Genomic DNA, 15,772 nt, shown 5'->3' with positions numbered 1-15,772 from the left:
TTACTTACACCCCAATTGAAGTGAATATTTATTAAATATTATTTACATTTTATTTGAATAGGCAGAAATGAAACACTGAAATCTGAGACATTGTCTAAAGGGCAGAACTGTGACAAACCTATTTGGACTTTGTGACCTATTGGCTCCACTGGTTGCAAACACACACAAACACACACACACACACACACACACACACACACCATAACTATGTATCTTCCTACCACCTGAGGATAACTCTTCCTGAATCTGACTACAGTGGTACCTTGGTTCTCAAACTTAATGCATTCCGGAAGTCTGTTCCAAAACCAAAGCGTTCCAAAACCAAGGAGTGTTTTCCCATAGAAAGTAATGCAAAATGGATTAATCCGATCCAGACTTTTAAAAACAACCCCCCAAACAGCAATTTAACATGCATTTTACTATCTTACGAGACCACTGGTCCATAAAATGAAAGCAATAAACAATGTAATGTACTATAAAATAAATAAAACAGTATTGTAGATGATAAAAAAAAATTAAAATAAATTTCTTACCTGTACTGGTGATAGTCATTGTTTGGATGGGGGGCTTTTATCCATTTCCGCAGTCACACAATCAATCAATCAATCAGTAGCTGAACTGGGATTCACATGGTCACAAAAACAAATTGCCTGAAAAGCCTCAAAACAAAAAAAGCAAAATAAATAGCAAAAACAAAAGCACCAAATATAAGCTCCAAATATCACCTCAGAACACTGCAATCGGAAACAGAAGGCTTGAATTACAATGGGGGGATGCAAATTAGTAGCACAACAGGAAACACAGAAACGGAAGGCTTGAATTACAATGGGGGGGGGGACCAAATTAGCAGTGCAACAGGAAAACACAGGGGGGCTCAAAATGGAGCATGTTCGGCTTCCAAGAAAAGTTTGAAAACCAGAACACCTACTTCCGATTTTGCAGCATTCGGGTTCTAAGTTGTTTGTGAACTAAGCTGTTCAAAAACCGAGGTACCACTGTAGTCCTTAAAAGCTTAAGTTTTAAGGTGTCACAGAACTCTTGGTTGTTATTCCTTTTTTGGTCTAATTTTTATTAAGTTTTTTCTGTTTCCTATTTTAAAATATTCATTTGAACAACCTTAAAATATCAAAGACTTCACTTCTTCTCCTTCCATGGTTCAATTTGCATGTCATAGATCCCTGCATATTTTATATAAACTAAACCATTCAGTATTCCATTTTTACATCCATCAAAAATTACTTATGCTGTTGAATTTATCTTAATGCTGCCAACGTTTTCAAATCTACACAATTTTCACCCATATATTCATTAAACATTTTCCAATCTTCTTTAAACGTATGTTCTTCTTGTTCTCTTATTCTAAGTTAAGTCTGCCAGCTGCGCATATTCCATCAGTTTAGGTTGCCATTTTTCTTTAGTTAGGACCTCACTCGTTTTCCATTTTTGGGCTAACAAAACACGGGCCGCAGTAGTGGCATACATAAATAGTCTTTTTTGAAACCTGGGAATTTCCATCTGAATTATCCCCAACAAAAAGGACTCTGTTTTTTTTGGAAAAGTACTTTAAAACATTTTTTTTCATTCAACAGTTTAGGAATTACTTCTTTCGGAACCTTTGTTTTTTAAACCTAAAAAGAAATTAAAATAAAATGGCAGAATATTAGTACTGGAAAATCTTTAGCTGAAATCACTTAAGTATATGCTTATGCTTTATGATATACATGCATTTCCAGGTCAGTTCCTGAAAAACTACATTTGAGAGAAAGTATATTTGAATGTAACTTTGCAAATAATAATAATAATAATAATAATAATAATAATAATAATAATAACAACAACAACAACATTAAAGCCTTTTATGTTGAATCTTTTAAAAAAGTATTTTAACAACTTTTTCCCCCAAGCTAAGAAAGATTACTTCAGTTTCCTTTGGAGGAAGATATATTATTCTCCATCTTTCACGAGTATTGGCATATTACTCTGATGTCATCCTTGAGTATTCTGCTGCAGTTATTGACTTTTCAAAGCCACTTTAAAAATATTTCCTTTGAGGAAAATGCCAGCCTATAAATAATTGCCTGCACATTTACTATGTCTTAAAGAAACATTTAAGATAGTAAAATGTTTAAATTACCCTTTAAAACCACCAATGCACCTGATATAGGGGAACGCTAATGATCCTTCTGTAATCAAAACTGGAGTCAGCTAGAGTTTCCTGTGCCCTCTAAAAAAGGGCAATCATTTGGACAAGTGCCCACCAGAGTTACATCTACATCATATTCTCCAGAAGGACAGATATCTACAGTTGAGATAGGGCTAAATTCAGTCAAAAGGACACGGAGCCTAGGGCTTGCCGATCAGAAGGTCGGCGGTTCGAATCCCCGTGACGGGGTGAGCTCCCGTTGCTCTGTCCCTGCTCCTGCCAGCCTAGCAGTTTGAAAGCACGCCAGTGCAATTAGATAAATAGGTACCGCTCCAGCGGGAAGGTAAATGGCGTTTCCGTGCGCTGCTCTGGTTTCACCAGAAGCGGCTTAGTCATGCTGGCCACATGACCCAGAAAAGCTGTCTGCGGACAAACACCGGCTCCTTCGGCCTGTAAAGCGAGATGAGCGCCGCAACCCCGGAGTCGTTTGTGAACTGTCAGGGGTCCTTTACCTTTTAAAATTCAGTAGAATACACAGACACTGCCCGATGCCACATAGTAAAAAAAAAAAAAAAAGGCCATGGAAAGGCTGATTTGAAAATTCAGGAGCGAGGGTAATAATAGCTACACATTGAAAAGTGAGTATATACCCACTAGATTGGACTGGATACTAAAACTGACAGAATATGCGGAGCTAGACTATTTATCAGAAAGAACTAAAGATAAATCCAAACAGGAGTTTATCTCAAATAGGAATTGTTTTAAGGAATATTTAAAAAGTAATTGTTGCCATCTGAAAAGGGTAACAGCCTTTGAGTAATTTCTGTAGACACTGAATATAAAAGGAAAATCAACAGAAAAGACAATACTGTTAATAAAAAGACAATAAATATAGGCAAAAATATAGTACAAAATGGAAGAGACGGGAAGTCATTTGTTTATGAAGAATATTATTATTTTAAAATTACATCTGCTTTTCTTTTTCTATTTGTGTATAGTAATATATGTTGACTTGAGAATGATGACAATAATAATGATGAATACATTTTGAAAACAAAGAACATGTATAATGGTAAGAGGTAAAGCTATGATGTTAGCAATAAAGAAAATTTAAAAAGAAAAAAAAGAAAATTCAATTTACATGAATAGTAGTGTATTCAGCATCAGATGCTAATGAGCAAAAAACAAACACAGTAACTAGCATAAAGAACCCATTTCCATATATGTGTGTGTGTGTGTGTTGCTTTAAGGCCAAACACAAAACAAGAATTAATATATGTTCAATTTTCCATCTATAAACATTTTTAAACTGTAAGGCTACACTGATGTAAACAATCAATTCCATTCATACCACATAGTGACAGGAATGCACTGCGTGGAAGTTAGAGATGCACAAGGATTTTATTCAACCTGCATTTTTTTTAAAGCAATCTGACCTGATCTACACTATCCAGAATAACAGGCAGTTCAGAAGATGGTTAGCCTTCAGTTTTTTCACTTTTCTTATTTTTATGCCACATTTCTCGGCCACGTGGGCTCTTAGCCAAGTAGTTTTAATGTTGTGGTGTTTAGAGACTTAGTGGGGGGGTATGCATGAAGGTTTACAGTGGTACCTCGGGTTAAGTACTTAATTTGTTCTGGAGGTCCGTTCTTAACCTGAAACTGTTCTTAACCTGAAGCACCACTTTAGCTAATAGGGCCTCCTGCTGCTCCCGCACCGCCAGAGCACGATTTCTGTTCTCATCCTGAAGCAAAGTTCTTAACCTGAGGTACTATTTCTGGGTTAGTGGAGTCTGTAACCTGAAGCGTATGTAACCTGAAGCGTATGTAACCTGAGGTACCACTGTACATGCAACAGCAGTAACCTGACACACCAGGTCCAAGCAGCCCCATTCTCTGTATGAAGATCCTAAGCATTATGATAAGGTATTCTGAATATTAATATCCAAGGAGAAGTTAGTATGCAGATGTATTTTGGAACAATCTCTATAGCACTTCAATTAACTGCAACTCCAGTGATTAAGTGCTAACTGCGCTACTTAGCTTCTACTAGTTAAAGTCTATATTTAACTTCTCATCACAAAATAATTCTCGGTGTCCCTGATTAAACTTATAATGCCCTTGAAAAGGGGATTAGGAGAGGAAACACTAAGGTGAAAATGGACTGTCTGGCAAATGTGTTGAAGATTATATAACACTTTCTTTCTTTCTTTCTTTCTTTCTTTCTTTCTTTCTTTCTTTCTTTCTTTTCTAATGGAAGAACCACAGTTCTTTTCTATGGATAACTAGTCTCTATAAGCTAAGCCAGTGAAAAAGCCAATGTGATAAACAAGGTGACCAAGGGGGGGGGGGGAGTCATACGCCAGTGTAATCAATAATCAGCTGCAAACGCAGATTTATTAGAAGTAAAAAAGCAGAGACATCACCTTGCCAACAAAGGTCCGTATAGTTAAAGCCATGGTTTTCCCAGTAGTGGTGTATGGAAGTGAGAGCTGGACCATAAAGAAGGCTGATTGCCGAATAATTGATGCTTTTGAATTATGGTGCTGGAGGAGACTCTTGAGAGTCCCATGGACTGCAAGAAGATCAAATGCATCCATTCTTAAGGAAATCAGCCCTGAGTGCTCACTGGAAGGACAGGTCGTGAAGCTGAGGCTCCAATACTTTGGCCACCTCATGAAAAGAGAAGACTCCCTGGAAAAGACCCTGATGTTGGGAAAGATGGAGGGCACAAGGAGAAGGGGACGACAGAGGACGAGATGGTTGGACAGTGTTCTCGAAGCTACAAACATGAGTCTGACCAAACTGCGGGAGGCAGTGGAAGACAGGAAGGCCTGGCGTGCTCTGGTCCATGGGGTCACGAAGAGTCGGACACGACTAAACGACTAAACAACAACAACAACAACAATATCATATGGGCACCTAAAGTGTTCCAAGCTCTATAGAGATCTTTACTGCTGAAGTGGAAAGTCCTATCCATGCATACAAATAAATGCTTTATAAGTTTAAAGAGGGAGGGAACTGTCGGGAGCTCAGCCTACTTCCGAGTACGACCCTGGCAGAAACTGGCATGTTTTCTCCCTCCTGGTCTTTTGTTTGGGAGCTTCAAAAGCTTTCTTCAGCCCAAACATCACAGCGACTGATGCCAAGAGACATCGGCACACTTAGGGATCCGCAGAGTCTGCGCAGTTCACGTGACAGACCTCAGCAACTCAGCATTTTGGCTAATATACTTTATTTACATATAAACACACACGGAGCACTGCAGCATGGCTACCTCTGTCTCTAGCATCAGACAGCAAAGAGAAAAGGAACAGAGGACAATAGTCCCACTTCACGGAACACAGTAACACAAACATCCTGCCTCTGTCACTTCTCACTCTGTGGAGTCAAAACATATACCGTCATGTAATAGACAAAAATCCCATGACTGCAATCACGGAGCAGGAATTCTAACAGGAACAGGGGCGCATGAAAACCCCACCCCCAACATTCTCACACATGTTGGCTCCACTTCCAACATTTGCATGATGAGGACAAAGATCTGGAAGGGGATTCTAAGCATGTTTAACTGCACTTTCTTGGAAACAGCCCTGTGATCCAGAACCCTGTGTTATCAGGGTTCCTGATCATGGGTAGCTTCTAAGCATATTCACTCAAACACACTTAGAATGCCTCTTCAGTCTTTTGGACTGAGTGTAAGAATGGTGCAGTAGATCTGACAATATGCTGGGACACTGGGGACAGCTCCTGCCTCCTCTCCACTTCAAACTCATATGACTAGGTCTACAGTTTTGCAAGAACTGCATTTAGGATTCCCAACCTATGCTTGCAATATTCTTGGGAGGGGTCAGGCTTGGTGCTTGGACTAGAGTGACTGTGTGAACCAGCCTTGAGAGGAAACTAAATGGATGGCTGAACAGGATGATTAAAGAACATTTATGCAATACTAATTAAAGGTAATGGATGTGTGGATGTTTAGAAAAAGTCATCAAAGCCCTTTACTTTGCCCTTGCTAACCTTGTTTTCATGTTGCCTGACATACGTGCCCATCTGAATTGAACCAAAGTGTAGTTTTCTCTAAGTAATGAATCCAGATGTGAACGTGGAAGGTAAAGTGTTGGGCACCTTAAGCACGTTAAAAATTTAATAAAATGCTAAAATACATCTTCTTCTTCCAAAACAATATTTCTTATAGAAGAAGAAAATCCAAATTCTATTGAACTTGAAACTCAAATTTCAGATTCAGCATCAGGCATGCACATAAGCAGTTTGTATTCATGATTTTGAATTGGATAAACATAAAATCAACATTGTGCCACTAATAAGAGTTTTCCAGTACAGTGGTACCTCAGGGTACATACTCTTCAGGTTACATACGCTTGAGGTTACAGACTCCGCTAACCCAGAAATAATGCTTCAGGTTAAGAACTTTGCTTCAGGATGAGAACAGAAATCGCGCTCTGGTGGCGCGGCAGCAACAGGAGGCCCCATTAGCTAAAGTGGTGCTTCAGGTTAAGAACAGTTTCAGGTTAGGAACGGACCTCTGGAAGGAATTAAGTACTTAACCCAAGGTACCACTCTATAGATGCTTAAAAGTGGGCAACTTGTTTAATCATTAGGGGGGAATGTTCATTCTAGGGACTCTGAATGTATAATTTTATGCATCCACATAGAATCTCCAGTTTCTGGTTTGCTCTCTCTCCCTGCCCCCAGCATCATAGAGTTATATATGTATTACGACAAGCCTTTCTGTTACGAATGAATGACTCTTCAGTAGGAAAGAATTATCAACAAGATAATGAGTCATTTGCTGCTTTTTCTGATTACACTGCTTTGTGCTACAGGTGTGAGAGCACAGCTGGCATTTAGAGAAAAATCAAAGCTCACTTTACATAAAAAGAATAGACTGATCGATGCATTAGCTTTTGTGCCCTTTGATGGAAAGCAAACCAGCATAAAAATCCATGTCAAATAAAATTTTAAAAGTTGCCAGTCAGACCTCAATAATAAGAAAACCAATATTGAAGTGATGGAGTTCATCGTGACTGTTTTACAAATGCTAATAATAATAATAATAATACCTGGACACGTACACCCCTACCCCCATGGGAGATGACGTATTTATTCATGTGGTTCTGTTGATATGTTTAATGTTCTTGCTTTTGTTCTACTCTGTTCTGCTGTCATAAACAAGTGGAATTGTCACATGTGAGGTCTGAGGGTTCTGGGCTATTGTTGCTAAGGGAACTGGAATATTTGGAGTGTGGCAGCTGGAGGGCAGTTAAGCCAGTAGAGGAGAGGAGAGGAGAGGAGTAAATGCTTAACTGGTGTAGTGTGTGGAGAACATCTGGGTAATGGGAGTTCTTGGAGTAGCCCTGGCCTCTGGCAAAGATGGAGCCAAACAATGACATGTGATAAAATGGCTGCTAGGAGCATTTCAGTGTCAAGGAGCAGCAAGGGAACATTGCCTCAGGAAACACCAGGACAACACCATGGCATTGAAAGGGTCTTGACAAGGAAAATAAGATTATAGCATCATGTATTACATGCCATAAATTGTGAAATGGCTATTAATGCCATTGCATGCTGTCTACTAAATATTGTCAGAAAAGTAACAAGGCAATTCTAGTGGTCTATTCAAAAGCAAGTCCAATTGAGTTCATTGGGGCTTCCTCCCAGATAAATGTGAATAGGATCACAATTTAACTACTGTTGCACACCAGTTGTCAAATGTTGTAACATAGTATCTACTGTTTCATGTTAGTTCCCAGGTACAGTGGTACCTCGGGTTACAAACATCTCGGGTTACAAACACTTCAGGTTACAGACTCTGCTAACCCAGAAGTAGTACCTCGGGTTAAGAACTTTACCTCAGGATGAGAGCAGAAATCGTGCAGTGGCAGCGGGAGGCCCCATTAGCTAAAGTGGTACCTCAGATTAAGAACTGTTTCAGGTTAAGAATGGACCTCCTGAACGAATTAAGTTCGTAACCAGAGGTACCACTGTACTGTCAAATACAGTCGTACCTTGGTTCTTGAAGGGAATCTGTTCTGGAAGTCTGTTCAACTTCCAAAAAAATTCAAAAACCAAGGCGTGGCTTCCAATTGGCTGCAGGAGCTTCCTGGACTCAGTCGGAAGCTGCGGCAGATACTCAGCTTCCCAAAAAAGTTCACAAACTGGAACACTCACTTCCGGGTTTGCGGCGTTCAGAAGCCAAAACATTCAAGTCGCAGGGCGTTCAAAAACCAGGGTACGACTGTACAGAGTTTCACGGTATGGTGACTGTCAAATATCATCAATTGTAAAATGTCAGTATTGAAATCAGGGAATAGTGGTTCAAAATGCAAATAATTCAGGAGAAACTGGGGAGCACATATTGTTTCCATTTTAGCTAGGGTTTAAACCCCAAAGGGAGGCTTCTAATCTTTGTGGAGAAAGGAGTTAGTTAAAGGAATGGGTTTGAAATACTCTGCGAAGAGTTTGGATTTGATATCCCGCTTTATCACTACCCTAAGGAGTCTCAAAGCGGCTAACAATCTCCTTTCCCTTCCTCCCCCACAACAAACACTCTGTGAGTGGGGCTGAGAGACTTCAGAGAAGTGTGACTAGCCCAAGGTCACCCAGCAGCTGCATGTGGAGGAGCAGAGACGTGAACCCGGTTCACCAGATTACGAGTCTACCACTCTTAACCACTACACCACACTGCAAAAGGGGCACCATCAGTGCAGAACTTGGGGGCAGAATGGACAGGGAAGCAGCAGGGTTGACTTACCCCAGTCTGAGTTAAAGAACACACATTGCTATCTAAAGGGGGGGGCATAAAACCACTGAGTTCAGATTCCAAAACTGTACCTCTGCCCAACGAAGGTACAATGAAGAGCAGATCATAACTTGAGCAGTTTCATTATGTTGTTGAATGCCATGCATCATTACTGACATTGCAGTATGAATGAATGAAAGAATGAATGAATCTTTATTTGCATGAGCCATCAGCCATAGCAATAAAACAACAATACGATATACAAAGAATAGAAATAAAAAGTCAATTATATAAAATACATTTTTGGGTTTTGAATCAGTAGTCAAATAGTGGATCTTATTCTGACTGCCCCTGCTAAAAACCTTTCAACCTTTGCTGTCACCTGCTCATCTCGATCTGCCAAGTGAAAGGACACTGTGGCAGTGGTTGGGTGACCGGGAATGGACAATAAAAGAGGGGTGATAATCTCATTCCTCAAGTCTTTATAAAGAGTGCAAGCCAGAAGGGCATGCGCCGCCGATTCAGTACTGCAACCTCCACAGGGGCATAAGCGTTTTTCCGTGTGGAATCTGTTGGAATCTTCCATCGAGTACAGCCGAGGGCAGTACATTCAATCTTGCAAGAGTAAAAGCGTGTCTATGTTTAGAATTACTAGGTTATGCAGATTGGGTGCCAGAGAGTCAAAATGGGAAGGGGGAAACTAGTCATACCATGGGCAAAATTTCCTTATTGTGGAAATTGCAGTAGAAATACCAACCACTTGTACAGCGGCTTAAGCCTCTTTCCCTTTCAGATCTTGGGGATTCCTCTCCCCCCAATAACTCTGGATTTGTAATGATTTAAAGTGCAGGCAATCGCATGAAAAGAACAAGCTAAATGGTAAAACAGGCCTTTATCAACAAGCTCATCACAAACCAACCCCAAGAGCTATTGTTTGCCTGCATGGCTTCAGATCATAAGCTCCTTGAAAGACGTTTTCCATTCAGCTTCATAGAGAATGCTTAATTACTTCTTTTTCCACAATTAGCCACTAATTAGAGGTGAACAAATGCATCCCCTCTAGTAAAGCCATCTAGATTTTAGAGTCCCTCATCATTTAGGAACTTGGCACTGTACAGTAATTTTAGCTAGTCTAACGTAAAAAGGAGGGAAGTGATTAGGGTTTGCAACCTCTCAGAACTGTCAAGTCATCCAATGCAAGTTTTTAGAGCTACGAAAGCAAATTGTCCCAATTAAAACTAATGGAGACCAATTAGTCTTTCAGCTGATGAAATAGTAATCAATGCTCCTTTTTAAAGATGTTGAAGCTTCTAATGAGGATGCGGCTCTTTCTGAAGCAAGAGAAACATTAGTTTATGAAAACAAACCCTGCTAAACTATTAAGAGAGGTGCTCAGAAGAGGTAATTAATATTGTTAAATGCTCATCACTTCCCCACAAAATGATAAGCTAAGGAACAGCACTACAGGATTTCGTTTCCATTGGACAAGAGAGCTGCTAAATAGCTCGGTCGGTAAAGCACAAGTCTCATAATCTCAGGGTCGTGAGTTTGAGCCCCACATTGGGTGAAAGATTCCTGCAATGCAGGGGGTTGGACTAGATGGCCCTTGGGGTCCCTTCTAACTCTACAATTCTATGAAAGTTATGCTGCTTATACATTTACAAATACACAAGCAGAGCCTATTGTAAGGAAGCAGACTTCGAAAACTAGGGCTGGATCTACACCGACTTATTTAATGTTATTAGAACAAAATTAGATATGTATTAGGCGACTGGGCATATAAGAGAACCCCCAAATTTTGCTGTTAAATTATAGAGTTTGGCCGCATGCCAAGCACCACCAGGGGCAGAGCGCGCACCCCTCCGCTGCCTCTGCCGTCGTAGCAGCAGCAGCCTGAGGCGAGGCGTTTGGTGGGTGGAACGAAACCGAAACCTGCCACCCGGAGGGAGGGAGGCCTGGCCCAGCTCTCTCCCTCCCTCCAGGAAAAGGAGTGAGCAGCCGCCCCGGCCTCCACCACCCTCACTTCTGGGGATGCCCAGCTCCTTGGAGCCCCGGCTGAAGCCCGCACCACCTCGCCGCAGCAGGCTCTTCATGGCGCTCGTGAGCTGAGCGAAACCCTGGCTCCCACAACAGCAGCAGCAGGCGGGTGTGTGGACGGGTGAGCGCTGCGCTCAGAAGGACTTTCTGCGGTGAGAAGAGAGTGGCGGCCAACGAACATGCGCTGTGCCGGTACAGAAGAGACGGGGCCTTGCGCTGCTTCACAGGAGGCTATGTCCCCTTCCGTGGGGAGGGAGGAGGGGTGACGGCAGAAGGGACGCCTCTGCTCACCGGATCCCTCGCCTCCTTCCCAACAGGTGGCTCCACGTATACCCGGCGTATAAGACAACTCCCAAGTTTTGGGGTGATTTTCCTGGGTTAAAAAGTCGTCTTATACACTGGAGCATACAGTATCTTTCTAAAACATCACAGGACATACATCAAAAGAAGTAATTACCTGTTTTCTTTCTAAAAACACTTTTTCCCTGTTCCCAGTTCCTGGCACAACCATGAATCCTGCAACAAGTTTCCAAAAAAAGTAACTGTGCCCAAAAGGCTTCACTTACGCATTTTACTTATTTTAATCAATGAATAGCCTGCCACTGGTAATTTTAAGAAATTACAAGGCAGCTCACAAGTCTCAAAGAAGAACAAACCAATTTAATCAATCCATATAAAAAGAAAATAGGAAACATACTAGCACGATAACCTAAGAAGCCAGTATAAAATAGGAAAAAGTGGTCGTACTATGGCGGCTCTGTCCCTGTCCCTGACACAGACTCTCCCATTTGCAGAGAATGAACTAAATACAGTGGTACCTTGGTTCTCAAACGCCTTGGTTCCCAAATGCCAAAAAACCGGAAGTAAGTGCTCCGGTTTTCGAACGTTTTTCAGAAGCTGAACGTTCAATGTGGCTGTCAGCTATTGTTTCTGGAGCACCTGCACCAATCAGAAGCTGCGCCTTGGTTTTTGAACATTTTGGAAGTCTAACAGACTTCTAGAATGGATTAAGTTTGGCGCTTTTGTTTTTGCTATTTATTTTGTGCTATTTATTTTGTGTTCGAGGCTTTTTTGGTTAGCTTGTTTTTGTGACTGTGTGGAACCCAGTTCAGCTACTGATTGTGTGACTGAGGAAATGGATAAAAGTCCCCCTATCCAAACAATGACTATCATCAGCGCAGGTAAGGGGAATTTTATTTATTTATTTTTATCATCGACAATACTGTCTTATTTATTTTATAGTACAGTACATTGATTATTGCTTTCATTTTATGGATCAATGATCTCAATAGATAGTAAGATTCATGTTAAATTTCTGTTTTAGGGGTTGTTTTTAGAAGTCTGGAATGGATTAATCTGTTTTGTATTACTTTCTATAGGAAAGCGTGTCTTGGTTTTGGAAGGCTTTAGTTTTGGATAGGACTTCCGGAACGGATTAAGTTTGAGAACCAAGGTATGTTTCCGAGCACAATTCAAAGTGTTGGTGCTGACCTTTAAAGCCCTAAACAGCCTCAGTCCTGTATACCTGAAGGAGCATCTCCACCCCCATCATCCAGCCCGGACACTGAGGTCCAGAGCCAAGGGCCTTCTGGCGGTTCCCTCACTGCGAGAAGTGAGGTTACAGGGAATCAGGCAGAGGGCCTTCTCGGTAGTAGTGCCTGCCCTGTGGAATGCCTTCCAAGCAGATGTCAAGGCAATAAACAACTATTTTACTTTTAAAAGACAACTGAAGGCAGCCCTGTTTAGGGAAGTTTTTAATGTCTGTCACTGTATTGTTTTAAATATTCGGTTGGAAGCCGCCCAGAGTGTCTGGGGAAACCCAGCCAGATGGGCGGGGTATAAATAATAAATTATTGCTATTATTGTTATTATTATTATTATTATTATTATTATTATTATTATTATTATTATTCCACTGTATAGTAAAGGTACCCTTAGCTTCCTAAGCCATCTAGGCAGCTAAGGGTAATGCTGGATGATATGTGTAATTGGGTTCTTCAGTACAACCACATCCAAAACAGGTTTCACACCTTGACCCAAGTCTCAGGCAAAAGCAAAAAAAATCCAGCTTGCTGTTAGTTTGCAGTGCTTTCCTTCTCCATCTCTCATTCTGTCTTCGTCACCAAATTCAAAATGCAGGAGCTTCTCCCTGTGACTGAGTCCCTCCCCTAGTCTCTGATGGGTACCATCTTTCAAAGATGGGGAAGGAGATTTCCAGCCTTTCAAAAAACAAACAAACAATATTTGTTTGCTAAGTCCCTGATCGCTCATTAGTTTGTCATATAAAGTCATAGCAATAAGTCCATTTATGCTAACCACCTGCCAAATATAACATTTAGCAGGATACCAAAGTATGCTGCCTGTTTTCTGAGTCAAGGCTTTGGAACTTTGAAGACTACCATTGCAAGAATAAAGCATCACATAAGGGCAATTATGACACCATTATAAGTCAAGGGCATAGTCAGAAGCCATGGATGACTTCTGCTATGGTGAAGAGAAAGCCTGCACAAACTCACATTATTTTTAAAAATGGAATAGTTTTCTAGCACAGGCATAGTCAACTGTGGCTTCCCAGATATTGTCAAACTCCAACTTGTTAAAGTTAAAATTTTAATGTGCATAAAATGCAATGTTTGTATAAAAAAGGTAAAGGTAAAGGACTCCTGACAGTTAAGTCCAGTCGCGAACGACTCTGGGGTTGCGGCGCTCATCTCACTTTACTGGCCAAGGAAGCCGGCGTTTGTCCGCAGACAGTTTTTCCGGGTCATTTGGCCAGCATGACTAAGCCGCTTCCAGCAAAACCAGAGCAGTGTATGGAAGCACCATTTTCCTTCCCTCCAGAGCGGTACCTATTTATCTACTTGCACTTTGACGTGCCTTCGAACTGCTAGGTTGGTAGGAGCTGGGACTGAACAACAGGAGCTCACCCCGTCTCAGATTTGAACCGCTGACCTTCCGACCAGCAAGCCCAAGGCTCAGTGGTTTACACCACAGAGCCACCCGTGTTCCTCAATGTTTGTATAAATTGGAGTTTATACTTTTGTAAAGGTTTGCATTTGCAAAGCAGATAAGTTCACACTGAGTGAGAGGTTTCACTCTAGGGATTCAGCTACGTTAGTAAAGAAACAGCGTTTTGTATGCATTATAAACAGGCAACACCAGAGGGCGCTGAAGAGTAAACAAAATTCTACAAGATTTTCCATAGCGTTTCCCCTCCTTTCGTTATAACGATTTAATTTCTGACTTATTTATAGTGGTTTTTTCCTGTGTGTAGATCCACCCTAGGTGCCCTAAGTTCCTACCCCATTACATTTACTCACTCAATCACTCTCCTTCCCCAGCTGAACCAAACACATTTGGCAATCTAGAGAAAGGGAATGGAAGAGAAGTGGAGGCCAAGGAAAGGGTTAAACACTCCTTTATCTGTTTGCTGCTTTACCTTTCCAAAATGAAGCTCTCCCCCTGTTTTTGAGCTGGTCAGCAATGACATGGGTCTGCCATTGAAAGTCCTGTTTTGTGGTAAAGAGGAATAGAAATACAATGCATTTCAATTTGTAAGGGAAAATATATGTGTATATATTGCAGCCTTACCTCTAGGGTAAATATATCTTCGACATTTGAAAATGTGTTACACACACATAGGTGCCTGCACTCGTGACTTCAAAAATAACACCACAAAACTCCCTAAACCTTCCAGTTTAGAATACTTCCTTGGCTACGCATGAGGGAAATGAGGTTAGCTGACACTTTTATTGTTTTTGACTAGTCATTTGACTAGAGATGATGTGATATGCTGCTTTACTTTGAATATAAGAGCACCCAAAAAGTGTATGACAGCTTTTCTTAAAGTATGGTGCTACATGATAAGGATATATATATATATATATATATATATATATATATATATATATGGTATTATGAAGCAATGTGCTAAATTATAACTCTGTATTTATTTAATGTGCAACAGCGCATATTTCAAAGGATAATCTTACGATCTGCTTACCACTGTTCAGATTTTTGCATAAATAAAAATATCATGCTGCAATTTAACATCAGAGAAAATATACCATAGTTTTCGGTGATATATTGCTAATGAGATACTCTCTATCAATGTCCCTTACCACATGAATAGAGTGTTTCACACCTGAGCGAAATACAAAGAAGCATGATATCACCTGTGAACGAACATTTCAGCAACCAGCAGTCCTTCTTTTGGTGAAGAAATTGTGGGGAAATACATTTACAGCGTTCCATTCATTTTGATATTTAAGAAATAAATGGGGGGTTGATTACTGATTGCAGATTCTTCACTGGAGTTTTACTCTGTGTGAGGGTTAGTGGGCCTTGCAGCAAAACGTTGCAGCAAGGAGTACTCTTAGAGAATCATAGAACTGTAGAAGGGAGCATGAGGGTCATATAGTCCATCCCCCTGCAATGCAGGAATCTTTTGCCCAACGTGGGACGTGAACTCATGTCCCTGAGATTAAGAGTGCCATGCTCTACAGACTTGTTCAGCGTTCCAACAATACACTTTTCCTGTATGCTCCATTTGGTTCCCATCTATCTGGTTTTCCTTTCCCCTGTCATTCAATCAGTACAGTGGTACCTCGGGTTAAGAACTTAATTCGTTCTGGAGGTCCGTTCTTAACCTGAAACTGTTCTTAACCTGAGGTACCATTTTAGCTAATGGGGCCTCCTGCCACGGCATGATTTCTGTTCTCATCCTGAAGCAAAGTTCTTAACCCGAGGTACTATTTCTGGGTTAGCGGAGTCTGTAACCTGAAGCGTCTGTAACCTGAAGCATCTGTAACCTGAGGTACCACTGTATT

At 40.9% G+C, this 15,772-nt stretch overlaps 1 long non-coding RNA gene across 1 annotated transcript; it reads left to right on the top strand.

The window, feature by feature from the left end:
• The first annotated feature begins 8,355 nt into the window (after positions 1 to 8,355).
• On the top strand, positions 8,356 to 15,151 carry LOC310767286. The gene is made up of 3 exons (XR_014550841.1): positions 8,356 to 8,424; positions 12,323 to 12,396; positions 15,076 to 15,151. It is a non-coding gene; the product is annotated as an uncharacterized lncRNA (long non-coding RNA).
• Positions 15,152 to 15,772: the final 621 nt, after the last annotated feature.

The sequence above is a fragment of the Podarcis filfolensis genome, assembly GCF_964270895.1.
Source record: "Podarcis filfolensis genome assembly, chromosome: 7".
In the NCBI taxonomy this organism is placed as follows: Eukaryota; Metazoa; Chordata; class Lepidosauria; order Squamata; family Lacertidae; genus Podarcis; species Podarcis filfolensis.
This window is presented reverse-complemented; position numbering and strand designations above follow the sequence as displayed.